The sequence below is a fragment of the Chenopodium quinoa genome, unplaced genomic scaffold, assembly GCF_001683475.1.
Source record: "Chenopodium quinoa cultivar QQ74 unplaced genomic scaffold, ASM168347v1, whole genome shotgun sequence".
In the NCBI taxonomy this organism is placed as follows: Eukaryota; Viridiplantae; Streptophyta; class Magnoliopsida; order Caryophyllales; family Amaranthaceae; genus Chenopodium; species Chenopodium quinoa.
In genome coordinates this window covers 173,550-199,316 of record NW_018744729.1, presented here as the reverse complement: position 1 = coordinate 199,316, position 25,767 = coordinate 173,550, and the positions used below count along the sequence as shown (strand labels likewise).

Genomic DNA, 25,767 nt, shown 5'->3' with positions numbered 1-25,767 from the left:
ACAAAGAAAATCTCGATCTCCGAAAGCCCTTTCCTTCCTTCGTCGAGCCTTTCCCTTAATGGTTAGAGAAAGCATTCTTTTATCTGAACTTGGCGGGCTTCCAGCCTTACTCAAATAGGGAGTGGGTTTGGTTTGAACATAGGCTCAAACATGATTTGAAGGGTCCTAGCTATGCCATGCAGAAAAAAGAAAGAAAAAGACCAGATAGATCCTATCCCCTATATCGAGCACTCATTCCTATCTATTGATAGAAAGAAAGATCTTCGTCAAATACCGGACTTTGCCTTTTTTTTGGGAATTCTTCATATCCAAGGCAGCTTACCAAAAGCACCCCGCCCCATACGACTAGTTGGGGGGGCTGTTCGCCTTTTGAATAAAACAAAGTAAGTAGTAAGGTAGCGTAAGCTACTTTCATTCTAAAGGAAACCGAAGAAGCAACCTTTAGTCAATAGGAGCCCTACTTTCCTCTTTGCGACCTCATCACTTCAATTCAAGCGCAAACCTATTTCTTAGTCATCGGGCGGAGCGCACCTTTGGTACTTCAGTCGTGTGAGTTCTTTGATAGTTACTTCTTTCCTTACTTATTCAAGTAAGTGAATAGGAATTACCTTTGGTAAGGCGACGAAAGGCTACTTCAATCTAGGAAACTGCCGGAAACTCGAGAGGGTCGCCTTTGAAAGCGTTCGCCGGTAAGCGTCACTCCTTCCTTTTGATTATGTCGTGACGCTGACTGAATCCAATCCATAAACCCGGAAACGAAACAAAGTGCGTTCCCTTTCGTCAAGTAGGTAAAGTAGGCATACGAACCACTTTAGCTTTGCCTTAGACTCTTTTGGAACAAAGCAAAGAAGAAGGCAGAATGGAGAAAGGAAAGGGACAAGGGCGGTCTTGCTTGGCGCGAAGGCTGCTGGTTCGGGGGTAGGGTACAGTACTAAAGGTCCTCGGACTTCCAGGCGGTTTTTCTTTTAGGCAGCTGTTTACCGTTGGATCTCGCCAATACAGCCTCCTATAGTTTTCGATACCGAGATATCTATTTTTTTCATTGTTCCCAGGGATTTTTTGGGTCATCTGCTCCCATACTGCAAACAGTCAAATCTGAACTGAACCTTGTCGCTCTTCTTTCTTTCCTCGCGGGCAGGAAGCACACCAGCAGCGTGCATTGCGTGATTCTACTGTGTTTTTTGCACTTGACTGGGTGGACAGTTGACCGGAAGAGAACTTCGATTCGCCCGGCCAGCAGGCGGGCGGCGTGCTTATCTTGTGTGACAACACTAGAGAGCGAGTGGCTCTTCTAGGCGGGCAGCTGTGTGACAACACTAGAGAGAAAGCGGCGCTTTCGTTTAACATGCTATGGTCTCAACGCCCTTACGAGGTAGTGATGAGTTTCACGCGCTCTAAGCCCGGCCCGGCCCGCGCGCGGTTAGGAAGATTGGCCGCAATCTGAGCGGTACCACCCACCCTACCCTACCACTTATAGGCGGCCGTCCGTCCTACAGCCGCCCGAAAAGGAACTGCAGTGATCTTGAATAGGGATCCTACAGCGATAAAAAGAATCCCCATAAAAATACCACTAGATCGAACACCAGTGATTTCGTATCCGGTCAAAATCTTGGCTAATTGATCGAAATGGGTAGCTCCTGTAGACCCATAGATCATGGAACAAATAGGGTGGGTAGGCCCAACCACCACACTACACGTATAGACGCGAACCCCCCTCGTTACCGTACGTGCGACTCTCACCGCATACGGCTCGCACAAAGACTCCTAAATCCATCCCGAGCCTTTTCTTCCACCTTTCCTCTCCAATCCTCGATCAAACTTGCGTTCTCCAGGCGCTATGAAATGGGGGTCTTTCCTTCGCCTATCATATGTATCGGCTTGGCTTCGTCCCGAACCAAGGCAAGTTGTACTTGCGAGCGCGTGCGTGTAGGAAGGCCGACCACTACATAAGCTAAAAGACTACGATTACAAGCCAAGCCGGAAGCGACTCGCTTCTATTCTCGTTGGGATTGGATATAGATGGAGAATCTATAGATCGTAGTAGTTCGCTAACCTCTCTAACTAACATACGATACAATTGAACTTCACGGCACGGCCAAAAGAAAGAGCTTCGCTCGGTTGGCCTTCCTCCGCTGACGAATGCCTTCTTTCTCTTCTCTGAAGTCTACAACAAACAAGTGGGAGAGGCAGGATTCGAACCTGCGTAGAAAAACTTCAACAGATTTACAGTCTGTCGCTTTTAACCACTCGGCCACTCTCCCCTTCCCGGGCCGAGGCCCTCCTCAATGGGTTCTAAGAAGGAGGCGATTTGTTCGCTGAATCAATCAATAAGCTTATTGAGAAACTAATACTATTAGCTTAGCTAGCGTTCCGGGGGAATCTAGTCATTTAGTCAGTTCATAACAATCTCTGTAAAGCAAGGGGCAAAGCTTCGTAGACAGCTTCCCTCTCATGTAGTCGTCGGCCTTCTTCCCCAGCCCCCCTTCGTCGCTTCTGGCGAAGCTGCGAGCCTACTTAAATAGCTTACGCTTACTAAGCCTAGTCTACTAAAAAAGGGCTACAGCAAGCAAGCTTTCCCCCTTCCTTTGTTGTGGGTCGCGCCTTGCCTTACCGCAGGCACTGAATGAAATGAGTGGAGATCTTCCTTCCTCCTTGCTAATTACCAAGAACTTCGTTGCCACTAGTGGCGAAGAAAAATTCTACCATCTTACCCAAAAACGACTCGGAGCCCAAAGAAAGTTCAGTCTACAAGAAGCTGGCAGAGCTTTAGCCATGCCATTGGACCATATCCATCTATCCTACCTAAACAGTCCGCCTTTTCTTGTTCGTTCTTCGAATGACGCTAGTGGAGACTAATTCCTTCCGGCTAATGAAGATACTACTTCAGTCTGCCCATTCATTCCCAGTGGATCCTTCTTCTCCCTAAGAATTGAACGAACCAAGTTCGCCTATACGAGAGTGAGGAATAAAAACCAACAAAAAACTTCCCACTTTTGATGTCCCACGATTCTGCTAGTTTAGAAACGAAGTAGAAGGACGGGGGTCGCTAGGTCAGAAAAGCGATAACTCAAAATTCTCCCCAAGTAGGATTTGAACCTACGACCAGTCAGTTAACAGCCGACCGCTCTACCACTGAGCTACTGAGGAACAACGGACTTAAGGAAGCCGACTCTCGTTCTTTGGACTAACCTATGACCGAAATGGGTTCGTCACTTTTTTCACATACACCGGGGAAAAGGTTACGATAGCAAGCCTCTCCCCGGCCGGAGAGACTCCAGGACAAGGGGGCGGCAGTCAACCGTCCACTCTCGAGATTCATATTGATCAATCGATCTCCGCGTCCTTCCAGTTCGCTAAGTAGACCCACTCTACCGAAGGTAGAACTTTTCCTGCCAAAAACAAGAGACTGACTTCTCATCCTAGGAGTTCGCAGGTATGATAGAGTCCCCTCTCTGTCTGTCTCTCCGAGTTTATACTACTAAGTATCTGCTATTCAATCATAGAATCGATTTCGATCAAGCTGAAAAAGCCCTTTCTATCTTATTAAAGGAGTATCTGACCCTGCAATCAAAGTCAAATAGCTTCGAGCCTATCTATACTATAGTAAGGGGACCTTTCAATAAGGTTCGCGCTTTTGATTGCAGCTAGCGCGCCCCCTTTCAATAAGTTTCTCGCTTGTTAGTCAAGCTAAAGCTTGCATAGGATATTGGAAGAAGGGCAGGGTTGGAACCCTATACAAGGTGCTGGTCTCGACCTCGCTCGGTGGTGCCCTTCTCGATGATTGTTGACTCAACATTGATTTCGTCCTTGAGTTGGGTTCCAAACCTCCATCCATCGAGTCAAGTAATTCGCTATCGGAAATTGTTCCGCCGCCTATCTCATGCCATGCTTCTTGTTTCTCCGAATTGGTTCCTAGTGTCAGTCAATCAAGATTCACCATTAAGAGAGGGAAGAGCCTTTACTTTAGGTTAGGCCGGTCTCGTCATTCACGCAATTTCCTCGTCCATCGATCGATCGCGCGAGTACGCATCCAGTCAGCACATAGCGAACGAAAAAAGCGTTCATCCTGGATTATTTTCCTGAATCAAAATTGATATCATGATAGCATGCCTATTCATTCGGTCAAAGTCTCCACGGCCTTTTCACGCCCTTCTACTGAGAGGTGTACCATGGGCAAAGACCTTCTTTTACACGTCCTCGAGGGCAGCATTCACGGCAATCATCACTACTTTCTTTCGAGGACATGGTATGACTTTGTTCTTGGTGTTGTTTAATAGATGTCGAGTGCCACCTTTCCCTGCCCGAGAATCTCCATCTGCTCTAAGTGGGCGAGCAATTGCATTGCCTTATGTCAGGTTGGTTGTTCAAAAGACTTTCTTTTTACCCCCTAAGCTTCGCATAAGCGGCTACATACCTTGCATTTTCATCTTTTTGAAAGCCCAGACTCATTCTTATGGAGTCCTATTTCAGGTGCAAAGCCTTTTCAATAAAGACCTTTTTCTGCCCCATTTCTCATTTTTTTTATTGAAAGAGGATAAGCGCTATCTATTGAGTAAAGGGAGGGTTTGCTACAGTGATTCGGTCGGTTCCGGTTCGCCTGCTCTCCTCATAGTCCATTAGTGGGTAGGGTGGTAAACTTAGAGGGCGCCCGCCTCCTCTTCAGACGAGCCTGGTGGTTGTTCGGTTTCCGCTTTTTGGGGCGGGAGTACTTGGTCGTTGGGGTTTCCTTTTCTTCAACCAATTCGGTTGTGTCAGCTCTGAGATTGGTCTAACATTTTCTTATGAGCTGGCTGGACAAAGATGGATTGAAAGTAAGATAGATTCATTTGAGTTCAAGTAGTACAGGATCTTCGATCGACCATGGGGCGTATTCTACCCTTCAAAATTGCATTCTATTGAAGCGTAACGTAAAAGCTCCTTCTCATCCTTGTATTTTTTTGGTTTGGAAGTTCCAGAATGTTGTCTGTGGATTTTTAACAAACAAAGGAAAGCCCCCTTCTACTATGCCATTTGATTGATTTGATTCAAGTTCCGTGCTGCTCGCTACTCTCCGAGGCCAAGGACGGGGTCGAACCGTCATTCCAGGATTTGCAGTCCGATACATTTCCATTATGTTACCTAGCCAAACTCGCCACCTCATGTGTCAAAGTTAAATGTTCTTCCTTCCCCGCTCCCCTTTTTTCTACATATGCGGTGGCGGGCGGAGCGCTCTATATGTATATGACCAGCGGCGGGTTACCAGAGAAGAGGGAACAACTTCTTTATCCCTTGCCTTGCTCCATCTTCCTTTTCTGATTGAAAGTAGCAAGCCTCTTCACTACTAGTGCAGAGGCCAAATAAAAGGTTGCTCATCCAGCCCAGCGGATCCATTGTTTATGCGGCAGTGCGATGGAGCTGAAAAACGTAAGCCCCTTTTTTTGCGCAACGCAATAAAGAAGTCTAACAGTTTCTCTCGGCATCTGTCTTTTCTTTTTTATTTTTAGTCATTGATCTTATATCTAAAAGAAGGGGGGTCTGCGTTCACTATTAAGCCTACTACGCTCGTCCATTCCTTTCAATCAAGATTGAACCTCACTTCGATCGCCTTACGCTGTTCGACTGAACTCGTTGGCTTTGCGTTTGGTCGGAACCCGATTCGAGAACTTTCTTTCATTCACTAAGTCATCGCCAGCAATCAGCTCTTATCCTTTGGCCTCAAAGGGCAAGTTCCTTTCTTGTCTTGCCCAAAAACTTTCTTTCTGTTAGTCTGTCTAGCGTCTTTCGGTTGGGGTCCGCCCCGGGGGTTAGGTTAGACCGCTCGGGTTCTTTTTTTTTTTGAGTCTTGAAGGTAGTCAACGTGTCAGCCATTCTTCTCCCATTAGACTTGTTCATTTTTTTTCTTTTTCCTGACTTGTTCCAAGTAAGTGAATTGGCATTACCTTCTCTCTTCCTCTACTTTATTTGACAGGAGCGGAGAATACCACTCTATCAATAACAAGACAAAAGTAGCAATTCAGTTTCAGTTTGAGCTTGGAAGCAACCTGCTATCTATCGATAGGCGAGAACAGACTGCTATTGCCTGCTTTGCCTATCTATTCTACTATGGCCGGCTTGGAGACATCGGAGAAAGACCGGGTGAAGAATGAAAAACGTCCGCTAACGGGATAAGATCTTTTTTAGATCAGCAACGAATGTCTTGTATCTATTAAGAAGGATTTCTCTCCGGGTTCAAACCCTGAATGCCATACCTTGCGGAAGGCGATTCGCGAGAGAATCGCGCACAGTTCTGTTTGACCGAGATGTGAATGCCCGTGATCTGCTCAGTATAGTGATGGATTTCATGGCCGACGTCTAAGCGGCACGAATAGGCCGACATGAAACGAGTTCCCCGCGGAACATTTTCTCTTTCGTCCTCGGACGTTCGGACATTTTGTAGGATTTCGGCACTTGCGTTCTCATGCCCGAAGAAACCCTCGCGATTGATTAGGAGAAGCGAGAAAGATGGATTGTTGTCCATCGAAAATCGATAGGAATTCCCCCGGGATTGCCTTCTAATAGATGTTATGTCTTTCATTATTAAATATGAACATCCAATCCCATGCTAATAATAAAAACGAGCGATTGCTAGTCAGCTTTCATTTTCTTAAAAAGAATGGTAGGGGCTGAGGTTTTGAAGGCTTTCCAACTTTCTTCAATTAGGGAATCGCGCAGATGGATCAATCACGCGGTTCCGCAGTGTCCTCCAACTTGCTGCCCGCTCCCCTTCACCCTCTTTGCTGGACGGGAAGATGCGAATTGTGAAAGCCTTCCCACCATGCGAAGTTCAAACCTCGCCGGAGAGAGAGAAGCGAATTGAAAACCGGCCTCAAATCTCATCCCTTCGATTGCGAAGGGAGGATGAAAGCGGGAAAAAGACGACGAAACCCTTTTTTCTTTGTCAGCCGACTTGAAAGGTGCTCTCAGTGTACTGCCATACGCACTCACACATTAGACCAATTGTAGCCGGCCCAACAGTTTCCAGAATGCCGTTGTCATGATGTTGATCCGGCTTCTGCGATTACGGCATCCGCCTAGCTCCGAATATGCGCATTGGAGCTCTTCGCTCGATGTCCTGGGCGAGGGACGCTTTCAGAGAATCTCTTCCGAACGACCAAATCATATCATAATTTGATTAAAAAACGGTTTGCGCTTCGCGCCCCAACCCCCTTAACTAATAGATGTTTAGATACCTGCAACGGAAAAAGGAGAAAGAGACGATGGCAACGCGCCTCATACAAGAGGGAAGGGGTCCGAACAGCCTTGTACGTACGCTGCCCGCGCGAAGAAGTTATTCTCTAATTCCAAAAAGTCAAGCCACCATTCTTCAGTGATGAGCTCTAGCGAAAAAATTTTATGTGTTTTTCTCAGAGATAAATGTCTTTCCACTAGAAAAAGAAAAAACGAGCCGAGCCACTACTTGCGTGTGTGTAATTCATGGCAGTTTTCTATTATAGGGCTATTATCTTTCTTAGATTTTCTTATATTTATATTATAGTAGAGAGCGGTAAGTTAGTGTTGTTCTAAGGAAGTGGTAGCTGTTCCAGTACACAAACAAAGTAGTTGGGGTTTATGAGGTATTTTGAGCGCATGCTTTTTTCTTTAATAGAGAAAGGGCTTGGCATTTTACTCTTTGTTGTGGGGTTGTCATGGATTGGCCGGCCATACGGAAAGGGAAATCAATGGAGCTTTTTCTTTTTGGGGGTTTCACATCACATTAGTCATTCTATTCTTTTTGGATAACCTAAAATGTGTGGGCCTACCTAAAGAGAGGGTACTTTATGATTTGAAAATAGGGTTATATTACAATGTATACGATAGGATATATAAGAAGAAGAAAGCAGGTTTTTCTCTTGAGCCTATTTTGTTTGATTGATCTTGCCACTTAAAACTGGTAGGTAGGTCTGTCTTTCTCTGGATCCCACTGAGCTGAAAGACATGAGACATAGATAACAAATCGTTTAGATCCAGACCGGGCTCTCGAAAGCTCATGTGACCGGAGGTGAGAAGATATGGGCTAGAAAAGCGCATGTTAATAATCACCGCGGGGCCCTTATGCCCCGAGTGCTCAGCTTCGCTCCAGAAGTGGAACTAACTGGAAGGTCAGTATGGGAAGCCTCTACGGCTACCTTGTAACAGGAGTGAAGAATGCCCCGACTCGGCCACAAGAAAACAGGCAGAGTGGCAGGGCAATGGTATTAGATGTTAAGGAGAGAGAAGTGAGTGGGTCTCGATGAGAGCCCAGGCGAGTCTCGTGTGTGATAGTCTAACCTGGATTAAGGATATAGTTCCCTTCCAACCAGGTCTGGGGTAGGGTTCCAAACCTGCCCTATCCCTTAAAGCCCCAGAGCTCGAGGTCTACTTCTACCTAAATACATAAAGCTTGCCTTACTATCATTTTAGAGCCAAGTTCTTTCCCTAATAGGGAAAGGGGAGTGAAAAATCAATTTCGGATCGCCTAATTCAATAGCTCAAAAATAGGTGAAGGGTGAAGTTCGCCCTGTGAAGCATAGTAAAGTGTTGCAACAGGGAGGTTGTTCAGCGAACGGAAAGCAAAGTCTCCATACTAACATTGAAGGCTTCGCAGCTATCCAGAAGAGAGCCTTACTCTATGGGAGTGCTAGCGCTTTACTACTAGAATCAAAAAGTAAAGGCTCTTCTCATCGAGAGTAGGTTCTTTTCAGATACAAAAAGAAAAGAAACATTTTATACTTCTTCTGACTTTCCGTTTTCCAACAGCAATTACACATTCTCTCGGCCTCTGATTACAGTCGAAATGCCATTGCCCATACATATATGAAGAACCTAGTTCTTCAATCATATCTGCACAAAATTCTTCTTTTCGGAAAAAATATGATGCGAGGACCCGATCTACCAACTATCTGAAATGTTGGCAAACGGGGTCTATAGTAGTGACCAACACTATCTTTTCCTGATCATCATGGCTTTTTCCCTTTGTCCCTCTTTTATGGGCACTCAAAACTCAAGTGACCTTTCTTCTTGCAAGATCAACACTCTTTTCAGGTCCTTCTGCACTCACTTTGTGCTTATTCTTCTTTTGAAACATATTCTTTTGCGCAGCATTAGTCTTTTCAGACTGCTGTTCAAATCTCTTTTCTTTCAGAACCTAAAGAAAATGGTCAGATCAATCATAGTTAAAGAAAGAAGGAGTTTCACGGGAAAGAGTGGTTGTCAAAGACTCAAAGGACTTCAGCAGACTTCCTGGTCACTGATCACGATCAATCATTTTGACTCTCACTGCTACCAATTCTTTGATCATCTTCTTTATCTTGTCTAAGTGCTGAGACAATTTCATTGCCTCTCTTGCATCTTGTTTGGAAAAATCGTTGCCGAAGAAACTTCATGTTCACCATTGTCACTGACTTATACATTCTCTGTGGAGTCTCCCAGATTTATCATGCAGACTCAATGTCTCCCACTGAAGGTAGTACCTTATCCTTGACCACCATTAGCACAGCTTCGAAGAACTTTTTTTTTACTGTTTACAACTATAGATGTTGTTCATATGCTTTCTTTTGTTGTTCGGCTATAACAACATCGCTTGATTGAAGAAGCCATTAGCGCTAGATCTGCGGGTTTCTCTTTTCTCAAAACCCAACCTCAGAAAAACAGTGGGCTCCCCTTCTTTGTGTCCTTTGATTGAGTCCTTTTAAAAGACCCAACTGATCCCCCGCGTGTCTAACTACTTCATATATAGCATCCACAAACAAGGCACTGAATTAGCCTAGAAATGAATGCACCTTTTTGCTATCTTTATCGAAAAATACTAGAATAAATCTGTACACTGGATCTGTAGATTTATGTGTATTCCAAAATTCTGGTCTTCTTCAATCAGGTTCTCAAACCAATCAAAGCGACGAAAACTCTCGCGAAATTCCCACGGCGAAACCTCGAGATACTTTTCACTTGTCTTCTGCGAGTCTGAGACCTTACTTTTGCGATTACTCGACTTTTGCAAGTCCTTATCTCGAAAAAATCTCCTTAAAGTCTTCTTTATCTCAAAGTCTATTCTAAAAGAGAAATAATCTACCAATAGCCTTACTCTATCTTCTAAGCGAATTGGCATTACCTTATAATGGATTGAGTTAAATAGTGTCACCCAGGGTTGGAACCCACTCTTTAGAAGTTTATATGCACGCATGCATCATCACTCCATTGCATTGGTCGGAAGTCCAATGAGTCCAAAAAAGAAAAAGATTCTTTTTTTAGATTCTTAGTTGTTCTTAGAAGAGAGAAAGAGTAGAAACAAAGGGTATGCTCTCTAGAATATTTGCTCGGGGCTGTTCACTTTCACTCGGTCGCTTGGTATCTTGAAACCTCTTTGCTTGCGGGGGCAGGAGTGGAAACGTCTGAGAGAGCGCTTCGCAAAAGAATCGTGTGGCGCGGTGAAAGGTTTCCGTTAGGGGTTCCGGCCCTCCTGGTCTTCCCCTAATAGTGGAAGAAGGGAGGTGAGTTGATACTCAACTTTCTCTCTCGTGCCTTTATTCAGTTTGTTCCTGTTTGTCTATTCGGGACGGGGCAGGCAGCCCACATACATGAAGAGAAGAAGAGAGGGTGGTCGTAGATCAGATTCTCTTAGAGAGAATCGCAAGTCGAAGAAGGCCACAAGTTGAAGCAGCCAATGCTTTGGTCATTCAGTTGACTCCTTGCTGTCATGCCGGCAAAAGCAGGGGTTTCGGCCGGTTTTACCTACTATTGGATTTGAACCAATGATTCTCGCCGTATGAAAGCGATACTCTAACCGCTGAGTCAAGTAGGTCAAGCTGAGTCAAGTCAGAGAAAATAGACCCCTATAAGAGAAAGCCGCGTAACCAGAGTTCCAATGCGCATATTCGGAGAATAAAGCGGATAGCGGAGCGCTAAGAAAGAGAAAACGTTATCACTATACGAAATGAGACGGCGGCTAACACGCTAAGATCGGCCACTTAGGCAGGGAGAATCCAACACCAGTAGAAGTAGACCCTGCCTAAAAGGTGGTGAGGGTATCTGAGTCAGCATAGCCAATAGCCCAGAAGCACGAGTAACATCCATCATTAGTAGATAGAGTTATTGATCCATGGCCAGTAGCGTGAAAGGCATATCCTGTTACAGATGAAGATCCAGATTGAGTGCTTGAAGGAGATCCAGTTGATTTGGCTTATGTACCGGCACCATCAATAGCTTATCCATCACCCTTTTGCCCAACATTCCTTCCGGGTCGGTAGCCAGTAACGGCACTAGCACCTTTTTTAAAATATCCCTTGAATCCGGAGGTTCTATCCTATACTCACTCTCTATCCTACTCCTCTACCCTCACCCAAAATCCACCGAAGTAAGCTTTAGCCATGGGATCCAAGAGCTTGCGAGGTAGAGAGAGACCTTCCTTAGGTTCTCCTTCTTCACTTCTCTTTGCCATCAAGCCTCTTCAAGGTTTTGCAAGAAGACCCTCTGGCGGATCAAGACGACTGACGAAAGGGGGAGAAAGGGCGGATCACCTGCCGATCTGTAATCAAACAAAACTATACCTGAAGAATGGGATAGAGATTGACCAGCACAAAAGCCATTTCTATCAATCTACGCTCATTGATGAGACGGCTATATAGAAAAGAAAGTATACCCTTTGTCACCCTTTTTTTTCACTTTAAAGTCCAAAATAAAGATACAAACTTTGGAATAAAATTTGGTGGGATCGAGGTCATCCTCGATGACGAATGCACTTGTGGTTAAGACAGGTCCTGCATCCCCTACTTAATGCAATTGACCGGCCCGGCATCTCTTTCGTTCAATAATGCCTTCGCTTCAAAACAAAACGCTATTTACCAATAAGAATAGGAAAAAGACACTACCTTTTAGAATTGAAGAAGCCGAAGGGGGCGTTAACGAGCCGTAAGAAAGATGAGCAGAGCACTCTTTCCGCCGGCCTTTTAAAGAGTAGGAGAGCGGGGTAAGATAGATAGACGTCCAATCTTGCAGCAGCTAGTTGCTCGGCCTTAGTCTTGGGCTGATCTCACACTTCAATAAACCTCTTCGTACTTCGATCCAATCAATCGATCGATCAAGAGACTAATCTCTTTTGTTTAGGCCAGCAGCTAAAAAAAAAAGTCCTCGCTTTCTCTTTTTCAAGGGAAGGACAGCACAGCATTAGCTTCAATTGAAAAAGCTCAACTTTCTTTTTCAAGAAAGGCGGTGGTAGGCCGAAGAGCCGTTGAACGCTTCAACTTGGCCACTGAAGAAGGCGAAGGCTGGGCAAGAGACTGGGCCAACTTACTGCCATGCCATGGTTGAAGCTTTAAGCCCTATAGACGGAACTCTTTTTTAGGTATTAGAGGAGAGAGAGGACACCACTCAGCACCTAAGGCAAGGTTCAATGCCTAACAAAAACAAACCTAGAAAGAACAAAAATGGACGGCTGAGAGGAGAAGAAAAAGAAGGCATGCATGGAGATTCTTTCTGTCGGAAATTCGAAAATCTATGAAAAGACATCTAAGGCAATGAAATTGTTCAAGAAAGTCCATTACTGAGAGAAGTGGTGATCTCGTCTTGCTTGCTGGGAGAGAGGAAGCTTCTGGACCACCTTTTTCAGCCAGATAGCGAGCAATCACTTAGCAATGAACACTAACTGAAAGCGGCCGAGAATGAGTACCTATCCCTTACGGGAATCGAACCCGTGTCTTCGACATGAAAAGACGATGTCCTAACCACTGAACGAAAGGGACCAAAAAGCCATTCTTCATATACCTCAGCTCCGAGAATAGAAGTGGTTCGTTTTGTTTCTATACGCAATTAAAGATTTCGTTTGTGTTCATGTTGGCGATTTCTGATGTGAATTCGGCCTCACGTAGCTCGCCTTCCTACGGGTTCCCTTGCCGATCTAGTGACACACCAACCACGCCCCTTCCCTTTCTCCGATCATAAAGCCTTCTGATCTCTATATTTGTCTTTCATCTTCCCTGAATAAGTAAGGCCCCGTTCTTTCTAATTAAAAAGAAAAATGGATGTTTCCGGAATGGTGGGGAAGGAGGCCCTCCCTACTTCAATGGAAAGGGGGGGATCGCCCTTTCACATCCGCTCCTCTAAAACTACCTTTTGCCCAACATGATCACGAACGAAGACAGAAAATAGCGTAGATAGGAGGAGGAAACGAACCAACCCACTTGTCCTGATCGGAACGATTGAAGAAAGAAAGAGAATGGTGGCCCCTTCCGTCCAGGGGACATCGTCGGAGAACAATGCCTGGGACAGGGGGAGAACCTTCCGTTGGTTGCGCCCTTTAAGTGCTGGTTCTTCTATATTTAGATTCTGCTTTCAAGATCTATATCTATGAACAAGAGAGACCCCTAAATATATCCATTTGAAAAAAGAGATGAATAGATAGGGCAGAGCCACCTGAAGGAAGAGATCGACGATCCCCTGCAATCTTTCTAAAGCAAGAAGCGAGAAACTTGACTTTGAGAAAGAAGGGCATTCTATTAGAAAGTAAAGGCTCCTTATACTATCTATAGCGATCCCTATAGAAAGGCTACCCTTTCTTGTTCGTTGGCGCCCTCGCCCTATTATATTTGTTAAGTCATAAAGGAAAGTTTACTTTCGCCTTTTGACAATCTTACTGACTGAAAGGGGTATCCGCTCAAACATGCGAAGAACGTCCGAGACGAGACGCCTTATATTATAGAAAGGCGCTTTGAGCGGGCTTCTCCTAATATCCTATTAAATGAAAAAGTAGGGGCTTCAAAGCGTGTAGTTTAGGGGTGCGCTTCTTCCAGAACCTATACTTTGTTCTGCAAGAATGGCTTTCTCTGATAGAGGCTCGCTTCGCTTTTGTTGCGCCGGAGCTTGCTGCTTTTCATTTTGTTAGGAGTAGGTGCTTGCTGCTCGCTCGCTGTCTACTAAATGAGCCTTCACTGCCCGCCTGCCCCCTATCTTTACTTTAATCTTAAGTAAAGTGAAGTAAAATGAATGAAGTGAACAGCCCAACCTTTGAAGCTTTGCCAGGCAATCGGTATCGATTGTTGAAGCCAGGGCTTCAACCTAATTCCAAAACACAACAATAGACTTATAGTATAGGAAAAAGCTTCTCTTTGATAGCGGTCATAGGGGTTGGTTCTGAAAGGATCTGATCGTAGATAGAGACTTAAACCCGTTCGGGGGTAAGGGCGGATGTAGCCAAGTGGATCAAGGCAGTGGATTGTGAATCCACCACGCGCGGGTTCAATCCCCGTCGTTCGCCCATCAATAAATGGACCATTTGTTACGAAGACACAAAGCAAACCTAGAAAGATTTTTTTCAGCAAGCAAGTCATCTCGAGGCTTTCAAAAGCATCCAAGCAATTGGTATCCGATTAAAACATAGAAGCCAATCGCCTTGCCTACTTGCTGAAAGCACAAACAAATAGAATTCATGGCTGATCATGAATTCTATTCAGTTTTTAAGACCTCACTAATAAGCCTTACTTAACTTAGTGAAAAATGAATGAAATGAACCCCCGGATGAAGAAAAAATATCCCCTCCCTTTTACTAAAGGGGAGCCCCTATAGACGTAAAGACTTGACTTCACTGAACCGGCACTACTATTTGTCTTGTCGGCTCCTACCATTCGTTCTTCGTCTGCTCGTTGAGTGCCATCCTCGGCCTTTGCTCCTTTCTAGTAGCCGATCGAGTTTCTTCGCCCTAATCAATAAGCGGGAGATGGCCCTGAAGTTGCCTCTTTTTGGTAAAAAGGTTGGGCGTAAATAGCGCCTCTAGACCAAGTATAACAACGGATATGAGGCTTTGACCCTTTAAATGAAAGCTATTACCGTTGGCAGACGCTTCTTTTGCTTGAAAGCCTGAAGCTGATTCAAGCTAAAGCTTGCCTCCGCTATGGGCCACTGCTTTTTTGGTTCTCAGTCAACGGGATCGGGGACTGGACGTCTATTTAACTGTATCGCTTTGCTCTAAGAAAGGCGGATGCCTCCGCTCGGTCAACCGTCTCTGGAATTGCTGCCTTTTCTGGTTCTGCTTCCACTCCGCCTAACATCCAGTGGATCTTCGCCTGGCTAGGATTCTTACTCTCGAACGGGGGAATGCAATCTATTAGATTGTTGACCCGGCCTCTGAGTTCGTAATAGGCTGAAGTAATGTTCAGCCTATTACCAGATATAGGTATGGAATGATTTTGACCTACCTGGTAGATGTGTGCATTTGACCTCTACCCATACCTTTGCTATCTATGCTCCAACCATGATAGCGATTGGTGCTTCTTTCGGGGGTTCAACCAGCCTGGATAAACCACTTCTAGCTTTGATTCACCACCAGGTATGGAAAGAAAAGTCACGAAAAGCGATCCATCATTAAAGAAAGGCTTGTCTATACGTCTTTCTAGCCTACGCTAGGTTCCTTTCGATTGGAGCCTGCCGCTACCTGGATCAATCAGTCTATTCTAGTTCGCCTTGTGTCATCCGATTTTAGGGAATTCATTGGATCGTGAAGTTGCTTCACACCTGGCCTTTGATCTTTCGCTAGGAGCGAGTTAGTTTACCCTTAGCTATAAGGGTTGGAACCGAGCCCCTGGTCAGACCTATGAGACTACTCTCATGGGGCCTTTTCAATAAGTCTCGCGTAGGGGCGCTCCCCTTCCCCTTTTTTACTTAAAATTGAGTGTACGAATTGACTCTGGTGATGGATCGGGGCCGTAGGAAATTCTCCATCCTTTGGGTTGTTTTCAAGCTGAGGGAAGGGTTGGGCTTACCGGCTAACAAGATTTCAAACTAAATTGCCGACTCTATTTGAAAAGAAAATTCGAATTCCAAAGAGATATCAACAGACACAGAAAGAGATCTCAATCCTGCAGTTGGCGAAACAGAAGTCCCATAAGCACCCACGTCTGAAGAAGCAAATGCTCTCGCCTTAGGTAAGCATACACACCTACCGCGAATTAGAGAGACCTGACCTACATTCATTAATCATCTCGTAGAAATTTCCCTTCTCAAGGTAGGTCCAAAGAGCAAGCCGATGAAAGCTCTCGAAGGGTGTCTGCTCGTGGAATAGAAAGAGTTCGTTGCATCAACGTAGTCAAAAACGCTTACTTAAGCTCATCGATGTGTACTCCTCGGTTGTGAAAGAGAGGGCGGACCGGGAATTGAATCAGATGCATCGAATGCCCTTGCCCTGTTAGTAAGAAAAGAAGGTAATGTCAATTTGCTTACTTGTTAGAGTAAGGAACTGCTATTAAATCTACAGCTAGTCTTTCTCTTGTGAACGACTCCGCTGCAAGAAGAGTAAGCGCTCTTTTCAATATCCAGTTCGTACGTAGGAGCTCTAAGCCTATCTGCTGTTGAATAACCGGTGTGAGAGTTAGAAAAGAAAGCTAACTTCACTTCATGCGTATCAGCTGTGATTGAATCATTAAGCGCTGCAGATCTGACCGTATAAAAAAATCTGTCATTCGATTTCAGATGGGCAAAGGAAGGCAGGGAGTAGCACTAGTCTCAGGGGCATGCCCGGAAGAGGTTCTTAACGAAGGAGAACTTTGGCAAGACTTTCTCGGGTCTATGGTAATACCGTTTAAAGCAGCCCTCTGTCGGGCGAGAAAATGAAGAAGTTCCGTCTAGGTAGATATACTCCTTGTTATCTCAGTGTCAGTGTTTGAGGAACAACAGCGAGAAAGAGCGTAGCCATTTCCTCTGTCTTTTTCCTTAGCTTAAGATGAGTTCATAGGCACAGTACAGGTTACGTAGTCAGAGTGAACAAGATCCGCTGCTAGTCTTTGCTTCGGTTGGTCTACCTGCTGTTTGCAAGATCCAAGGTCGGGCATGAAGCTTTGGCTCAGTAGGCTTTGGGAAATAGAAGAGATCGCTTACCTTGCTTTGGCATGCCAGAAAGGTAGAACTCTTGCTTAGTGCTTGCAAAGTATTAAGGACTGCAAGAGCTTCGATTTAGACCGAAACAAATAAAAAGAAAGGTAGTTGACTTGCTTACTTATTCAAGTTTTAAAGTCAACTACCTTTCTCTACGCAACCCGGGGCTTTCACCCACCCGAGCGGAGTCGAGCCTTCACTGCCTTTCCTCGGCTCACTTCCCTTATAGTGGTGAATCCCGTGAGTCAAAGGACTAAGATCAGTCTATTGCTACTATACTGACGGTGATAAAGAAAGAGTGATTTGCTTACCTTAGTAAGCTCTCCACCGGTTATGCCTTATATGCTTGCTAAGCTCTTTATGAATGAAGTCAGACTATTACGGTCGGGTAGAAGCTCTCACTTTCTGCCCATTGGCCTTAGAGGAGGTGTAGACTACAGTGAGTGAGTAGCCCCACTAGGAGGTCAATCGCACGTCCGAGATTCTGATTCTGCTTTGACCCTTCTCAAGGAGGGAGGACTATCAGCAAATAATGCATTGCTCAACTCATCAGATTCTTCATTAGCCCGACTATGAAAGATAACTTTATGGCAACAGGATCCACTAGCAACCGCCTTTTCTTTTGACTTTCTTTTATTTAGCTTTTTAACCTAGAGTTCGTAAATACTGGCACGAATACCCGAAGATGGAAGAATAGGCTTTGCCAACATTTAGTTCACGAAGTTCCGGTACAAACGAAGGTGATTTGCGAACTTTCTCTCCATTCATTGAGAAAGGGTTTACGGGCCAACATTGGCATCAAGACTTGGGTTTTTCGACCAAGTTTGTTATGAGGAACCCGAGCTCAAAAGCTTTTCCATGAAAGACTTCCCTTTCTTTAGGAGACCACCAGGGTGGAAGTAACTGGTTCCTTTCCTTTTCAAGAGGAAGTCGCCTAGAAAAAAAATGAGTAGTCGGCCTTAAGCCTAGCCTCAATAAGAGTGTGTTACAGGATCGTGTTAAAGAAAGGCGAATAGCTAGGCTTCAATGGAGGCCTTGCCCGCTCTCCGTTCTAAAATAGAGAAAGGGAATAGTGGAGCCAGGGAAGAATTCTAACCGGGGGGTTTTTTTACTTTTTTTACGACATTCTTTATTTTGTAGCTTAGAAGGCTGTACCCATCCGCGTTCTATCTATCAGATCAGAAAAATTATAGCAAGAAGACAGCACCAACCGATCTGGACTTTCTTTAAGGGGGAAATTTAGAAGCTCGACTTGAAGGCCTTCCTCAGAACTAACTATCATGGGAGCCCATACCTAAGAAGAGTCAGCCTGTCAGAGTTTGACTGGCAGATGAGTCTTTCTATCTATTGTATTGATACCGCTGTTGCTAAATCTAAGAATATTGGGGAAGATGAAGCGGGAACACTCATTTTAACAATGGCACCAACGGATACTGTCACAGCTAATTTAAGTGCCAGTCCTATACCACCGGGTAGAAGACCCAGATCTCCTCAACGCAGACGCTCTTGGCATAGAAGCTGTCTTCATTTCTGCTCTTGGTCTTACCGGTGCTTTAGCCATATCTGTTGTTAGAGTGAAATCATCTGCTGTTCCAGTAACCGGTGCTAGTGGTAGTAGGAGTTCTTGGTCAACTATCATTGGTGATGCAGAAGAGGATTGAGGGAAAAGAGGATCACAATAAAGCTAGTAAGGCAAGGTGCGTAGCGGGAATGACTAGTCCCACACCCACGGGCATCAGGAAGAAAATAGGTTGTTCTATAATCTTCTTTCTTACCACCTATATGAAAGACTATTAGATTCCAAAGGCTTTCGTATTCATAAACTAGACTCATATTGGATAGTTATAATATTTATTGCCCCGGAAAAACTTGCACCTTCTATTGTCCACACCCTTAGCTTTTGGATATAAGTTTGGCATATATTTTCTTTCTATCGGATGCGGCAAGGCTTGCTTATTTTGATCGTTGGACACATCCTCTAATCGGTCCCGGAGCGTAAAGTGCTTCTGGATGTGAATAAGATTAAGAAAAGGAAGTGCCGCTCGTTAATGTTATTAAGCGATTACATACCTAAGGCACTTGGTTAACCTTCATGCTTCCTCATTTCTCAATATCAGTATCACGCATTTCTTTCTTAATTAAAAGAAGTTCTTTGTTTGATGTTTTGATGATCTATACATAGGCGTTGCTGTATTAAAAGGAAGGAGAGTGAGTTCCGACTGAATGAGCTGATATGAGCCCAGCCAGGATAAACCTCCTCTTTGAGCCTAGAATTGAATGGCAGGACTCAATGAATCCAGATAAGAAGACGAGCTTGACTGTCTACATATAAGGCTCTATCGGGAATAAGTACTTACTATAGGTCTTGGTTTCGAAGTGAATGAAAGGTTTTTATTAGCAGCACGAGTCCACGAATGAGGCTATTCTTTCCATCGTTAAATAGTAACCAATCTCACCTTCGCCACGCTCCTTTGACCCTATCCCATGTGGGATCTGAGGCAAGGTATTCTGTAGGAGCAAAAACATCTTCTGCTGCTTCTGCCCCCCGGGAGAGAGAACTCCTAAACTCAACCTAAGGCAGCCTTTCTATTTCAAAGCGAGACCACCTAATTCAAGAAAGGCCAAGAGCAGTTGATGAAAGATAGGTTTGAGTGCCCGTTCTTCTCGAAGCCGGAAATAGGGCTTTCGGAGACCTTCTTCCGTCTACCCTTCGCCTGGCGGCTAAGCTCGGAGACCCAAAGTCTTTCGACTAAGCGCTTTGAGACGACCTAAGAGAATGAGTGGCTTAACGCTCTAACGGCCGGGACAAAGCCATATCTTTCAATCTCGTATCTGACGGAAGTGCCTGAACTCCTTCTTTGGTTTGGAGCGAAATTCCCTCAAAGGGGATGGATAGGTTTCATTGAGTGCCTTACCGGAAAGCGACGATCTAAAGGAAGGGCTCTTTAGCTTGCTCCGAAAGAGGTCCCCTTCTCCCTTAGCTGCGAGACCTGCTCAATCATAACATTGGGTATGTAGGTCCAGCCGAGACTATGTTCTACTGACCAAGTGCAGTTGCCTCAATAGAAATGTTTTCCCGGGGATCAAAGACGGAATCTTTCTCATTAGACCGGCGAGGATGCCTGACCAGGGTTTAGATCTTTGGTCAATCCATCATTGGCTAAGCCATTTCTTTCTATTTCTTTCGGACTTGGCCGATGAACAACTAACGTTGCCTCGATTCTTCCCGCCGCATAGTATATACTAAGCTCTTCGAACCTTTTTGCGCCTAATCAAGGTAATTCCAATTCACTGACTCTTTAGAGTAAGGTAATTGGAATTTGCTTACTTGTTCCAAGTAAGGAATGGAAGCACATCTTGGGCCTTCTATGATCCATTCAACCAGCCTGAAAGATGAGAGATAGGCCTGACGCAAGGAGATTTCGCACGGAAAGGCGGATTAGGTCTGATAATCGAGACTTCTTTGACAGGCCTTAGTCAGCCCCTGTCTTCGGCTCTGAGAGAACTTGACCTATAGCTAACCTAGAGAGCTTTACTTTAGCTCGGGCAGGCACTCGTCCAATCTAGAGGTTGGCATACCATAGGTAGGTTGAGCTTGATCGGTAGCGGTAGGGAGATATCAAAGTTGCAGACTGCGTAGAGATGGCTTGGAAGAAAATAAGCTCTTTTCTTCTTCTTCACTAGTCCGAGTAAACCAAGAAGAAAGTAAGTAGGAATAGGACCAGAGACAGGGAATTCCCTAGGAGAAGGTCGTTCAGTCACTTTCCGGGCTCTCCTGACTCTTGGAAAGGTAGCTTTTCGGTAATTAATAATTAAGCCGATTCTATAGCTGTAGAGAAAGACCCCCACAAAAGAGAGATATCCGCCGATGATAACGAGAGCTGTACCGATAGCATCCCTTTACTAGTAAGGGGAGTCATCACATGGACTGATGATCCAACCCCATACCGAGATTCCCTTTTGATTAGTATGTTACAAGTCCTTCTTTTCCTATCCAACGGGGAAAGCTGTTCCAAAGCAACCAGCATCAGAAGATCTTTATAGGTCAACAGGGTAGGTTAAATACTTTGCCGGATTAACCCATTTCTTTCTTACATTTTCGAGCGATAGAAAACCCTAGTGGGGATAGGCCTTATGAGGGTAAAAAGAGCATTTCTCTATACTCAAGTTCGCTTCGGAGGTTAGACTACTTGAGCAACGAGGCCTTCTTGCACCTACCCTGCGACTAGTCTACTACTCGCTTACCGGGAGTTTAAAAACGAATTAAAGATTATCTTGATCTCTCTATCATTTATGATGAAGAATTTAATATGTATGATATAAGCTTAGGTGATGATATTATAGACTTAGGAGGTATACGAACAGTGACTGAAATCAAGATGGTTTTATTCAATATAGTCTTAATGGAAATCTTTGATCGTCAGTTTGCCAAAAGGTTCCGTGGGATAGGGTTTTTCTAGATTCATGAATGAGGTTTTTATTTCTACTAGAGATAATGATGCGACCCTCTAAGATTTCTAGTAGGAGTTAAGACTATCGCTTTACCTTCGCATCTACGGCATCCTTTATATCTATGCTTTTTGTCTTCAGTCAGACTTGTATCTTTCTCAGTAGTGGATTGTGTGCGCATCCTTTTAAAGGAGTAAGAAAAAGGCTTGCGTGACTAACGCACAACGGCTTTCGCGCTAGCGCGCTTACCCGTTGCTTGTTGACTTAAGCATAAATACCTCACCTCGCTTTTGTTCAATTATAAATAAAAAAGAATTTTGATGGAGATTTATAGCATCATTCAAGTAAATACAGATTAAGATCGTAAAAACATGAGCTTGTAATATAGCTACACCTAATTCAAGACCGGTTAATGCAAGAACTATAAATAAAGGACCAAGATCTCCTATGAAATATAAAAGATCATTCATACATAGCATAGTCCAAGCGAACCCACTTAAAATCTTTACTGAACTATGACCGGCCATCATATTAGCAAATAAACGTATTCCTGAGCTTAATGCGCGAAAACAATGAGGGATTAGCTCAAGGAGTACTAAAAAAGGTGCTAACGGCAGCGGGACTCCTGCAGGTAATGAGAAGCTTAAAAAATGAAGCCCATTTCTTTGAAATCCCACTATAGTAATGCCAATAAAAATGGAAAATGAAAGACCCAAAGTAATGAGAAAATGACTTGTAACTGTAAAGCTATAGGGTATCATACCCTGGAGATTACGAAATAACAAAAAAGTAAAAGTGACCAAGATGCAAGGGAAAAACTTTTGTTTAACATTTCCGGAAAGACCACCTATTTGTTCGTTTACCAGGTTCAGCACGAAATCATAAATAAGCTCTACCAAGGATTGCCAAACATTTGGTACTGAGTTTCCTCCTCCCTTTTTAGTAACAAAATGAAGCAGAAGTAGGACCAAACTGAGAGTTAGCAGCATAAACAAAGATGGATTTGTGAATGAGAAATACAAGTTTCCTATTTTCATAGGAATCAATGGGAGAATGGAAAATTGCTCAAGTGGGCTGTTGGGCGTAATCGTAATAAACACTTTTCATTTCATCCCTCTAGTTCCGCTTCTTGCTCAAAAATGAAGAAAGACTTGTCCGAAATCACCGGTTGGGTTGGTCCGACCAAGAAAGGCATGGGAGTCTTTGGGCATTGCTTTCTTCTCTTATTCCATTTCTAGTTGGATGAAAAAAGTGCTCCTAAAGGACTTCTCAAGGACCGCGGAAGTACTATCGTGCTACTGGCTTTTAAGCGGATTGCTGCTGGTTTGCTGACAAAGCAAAATGAAACTTCCTTCCTGTCTTCTCCCTCAGAACTTGCATTCGAGGTTCCATTTCTACTAACTATATTTAATCCATTCCTTTGGTCTATCCCCCGCTAACTCTTATTCTGATTCAACCTCCCCTGACTCGCCTATTAACCCTGGAAATCTGAGGAATCAGTTCCCTCTTTCTTGTTAGAGTAAGGCAATGCAATTGACTTACTTACTTGAATAAGTAAGGAAGGGAAAGCGAACCACAGAGAAAGTCAAGCCGGCTCTTCCTGATCTGACATTGCGGGGAAAGAGACAACAGCTACTCTTCCTCCACGAACTTCTTCTATAGCACCGTCTTCCTTCTCTTCTTCCCGAGAACCTGAAACGGATTCGTGAACAACTGCAGCTCATACTCTGACAACGGATTCAATGGTATCGCTTATTCCTTCAACATCTGCTTCAAAGAGCTAAGCCCGGGTGAGGATGGAACTCTCAAGACGACATCTGTGAGATGAGAAGAGAAGTCGAAAGCGCTAACAACGGATAAGCATTCACCAACAAGACCAGACAGACCGGCTATTGCAAGAACAGGATTACGCATGAAGTGAAGTTAGCTTTCTTTTCTAACTCTCACATCACATCGGTTACTCAAGCAGCTTATTCGTTAACAACCGACTCTATTTAATAGCAAACAAGCCCTTCTCCAACAGCCTATTCTGATTCAATTGCTAAGAGCGCATTCTGCCCATTCGATGCGTATTATAGGAAAAATCTTCTTCACTGACTTCACCATCAGCTGTTTCTTCTACCATTAAGACTCTTTCAGGAGAAGTGAACTTAAGAAGTTCAGCTGGGATTCTGGTCGATGGCCTAGGCGATATGCTTCACATTTCCATTCTCCGGGGGATCCTAGTATGTGAATGTGCTTCATTTTATCATTTTTCTCTTTTTGAAGCGGGCGATATCCACACGGGGGAAAGCTGAAAGAAAGTAAGTTGACTGATGATCGCAAGCAATAGATAGAATGGACCTATTGCGCAAGCAGTAGATAGACTGACCCGTCCTAGTTGTCAAAGCCCATGCGTGTGCCTGCATGTAATAGTGCCATGCAAAAAGGCCATCTTCCATCCCCCAAACCAACCCAATAAGGATAACCCGAAGCAGAACATCATTGTCCCACCTAAACCTCCTGACCCTTCGAACCATGACACTCCGAATCACCAATCCTTTGGTAGGCGTGCGGAGATGGAGGAGGATCTTGTTTCGTTGGTAGAAGACTCGATAGCTCATGATACTGGTCAAAGTGACTTTGCCTGTAAAAACGGTCCTGCATATTATAGAAGGGTCCTTACACCCGGGTATACCCTGCCTTTTGTTCTTTCCTTATTGTGTGGTTTATAATGAGTAAGGAGCAGCAGTCTTTCATTTCAATCCAGCAGGGGCGTAGCGAGTCAAGTTTTTGGAAAATTTAGTATAAAAAAAAGCTTAACCAAGAAAACTATAGCGCGTTAGCTCACCCGTTGCTTGTTCAATCATTCTATCAATTTTGGAAGAAATCCTATCTTCACCATCTTGGTTGTTGCACCAAGTATAGTAATTTCCAGTGGTATTCACCCCAAATAGCTCATTATTCTGCATACAATCAGTGAAGTCTTTAACGTCACTCTGAGAAACTGGAATACCATATAACCTATCATCAGATAGAAGAATGGTATTAAAATCACCCCCACAGAGCCCTGTAATTGAGAGATAGCTGAGGTAATGAATGCCCATAAGTCTTTCCTCAGCTCCATAGTGTTAAAAGCATAAACTGCAATGTAGAAAAAAGAGGTGCCATTGAGAATATCTACTATTTAGCAGCAAATAGCTTGGTGTAAATCCATTACATGAGTGACATCTACCTTCTTTGGGTTCCAACAAACCAAAATTCTACCATTAGGAGCATCACTCTAATTATTCATCATCCTCCAATCTTTGCAAATATTATTGAAAATTCTGCCAGCTTTAGGTTCTTTAATTCTAGTTTCCAAAAGAGCACACACATCTATTCTATTTTTAAGCAAAAAGATTTTAAGTTATTTTTGCTTGAGAGGTTTTAACAAACCTCTCACACCCTTCTTGTATTATTAAGGTTAGGGAGCTTTTCCTCTTTTGAGGATGTATTAAAAAATAATAGAGAAATATATTAAGTCAATAGAATGTTTTTTTTTACTGGTAATCAGGTGGTTCGCAATAACGTCCACCCCCGGGGTAGTTAACCCCGTTTTATGACGCTATCGTGCTCAGGTGCACCTAAGGTCTTATGATCTAGTGGCCGCAGCACGGTTACCAAGCCGTACTACCAACGGATGCGAATTGCATCTCACTAATCGGCCTCCTTCGAACCTTCTTCTCGACTCGTCGCGAGCGCGAGAGGAAGCTGTCGTGCCTTACGTGCCCTAGTGTAAAGCTTCCACATTAGGCCAAAGCGTTGGATCTCAGGATCGACATTGGTCCTAAAGGGAGAACTTTGCACTAAAGTTCGAGCATGGACAGGAGGGAGTTGGACATATCGGAAACTATCCGAACGTGAGACAAGAGCGCCTTCAACCATACCCGCATCCAACCATGGAGGCAGGTACGCTCTAAGAACTCGAGTTCTTAGTGCCAGGTGCAATAAGTACGCCATTTCCAAGCGTCCTTGTGAAGCGTGCGTCATCTCTTGTCTGAATTGAAGGCATCTCAATTACTACCTAAGGCCTCTCCGACCTTGGTTTACGTCTGATTCAATTCTCCCTGGCTTCCTTCCACCACAGAGCAAGCCAGTTTTCATCGGTTGGTGTGTTCCATAGTCTAGTGTTTCCATATAACATAAATAAGAATAAGTGGGACTCATCTCTGAGAGATATGCCTTTTTATGACTAATAATCTTTAAAGAAAGTAGGTCTTCTCTTCCATCAGGGGCATTCCTCAATTCCATAGCCAAGCAAGAAAACGGCTTTCGCGCTAGCTCACCCGTTGCTTGTTTGAAAGACATCCCGAAAGGGTGCCCCTCCGAGCGATCGTACCAACTGTTATGAGCTATCGGATAGTATCTCTTTCTACTCCCATGCTTGATTGTTGGTCCTATTTTCATTCCGGGAGGGGAAGTGGACTCGTCCGCATCCACCTATTA

At 44.3% G+C, this 25,767-nt stretch overlaps 4 non-coding genes across 4 annotated transcripts; all 4 read right to left on the bottom strand.

Annotated features, from left to right (window-relative positions):
• Window positions 1-2,178: 2,178 nt before the first annotated feature.
• Window positions 2,179-2,261, bottom strand: TRNAY-GUA. Its single transcript has one exon. It is a non-coding gene; the product is annotated as a tRNA-Tyr (tRNA).
• Window positions 2,262-3,075: 814 nt separating this feature from the next.
• On the bottom strand, window positions 3,076-3,147 carry TRNAN-GUU. The gene has a single exon. It is a non-coding gene; the product is annotated as a tRNA-Asn (tRNA).
• A 7,575-nt stretch (window positions 3,148-10,722) lies between these two features.
• Window positions 10,723-10,795, bottom strand: TRNAM-CAU. Its single transcript has one exon. It is a non-coding gene; the product is annotated as a tRNA-Met (tRNA).
• A 1,864-nt stretch (window positions 10,796-12,659) lies between these two features.
• Window positions 12,660-12,731, bottom strand: TRNAE-UUC. The gene has a single exon. It is a non-coding gene; the product is annotated as a tRNA-Glu (tRNA).
• Window positions 12,732-25,767: the final 13,036 nt, after the last annotated feature.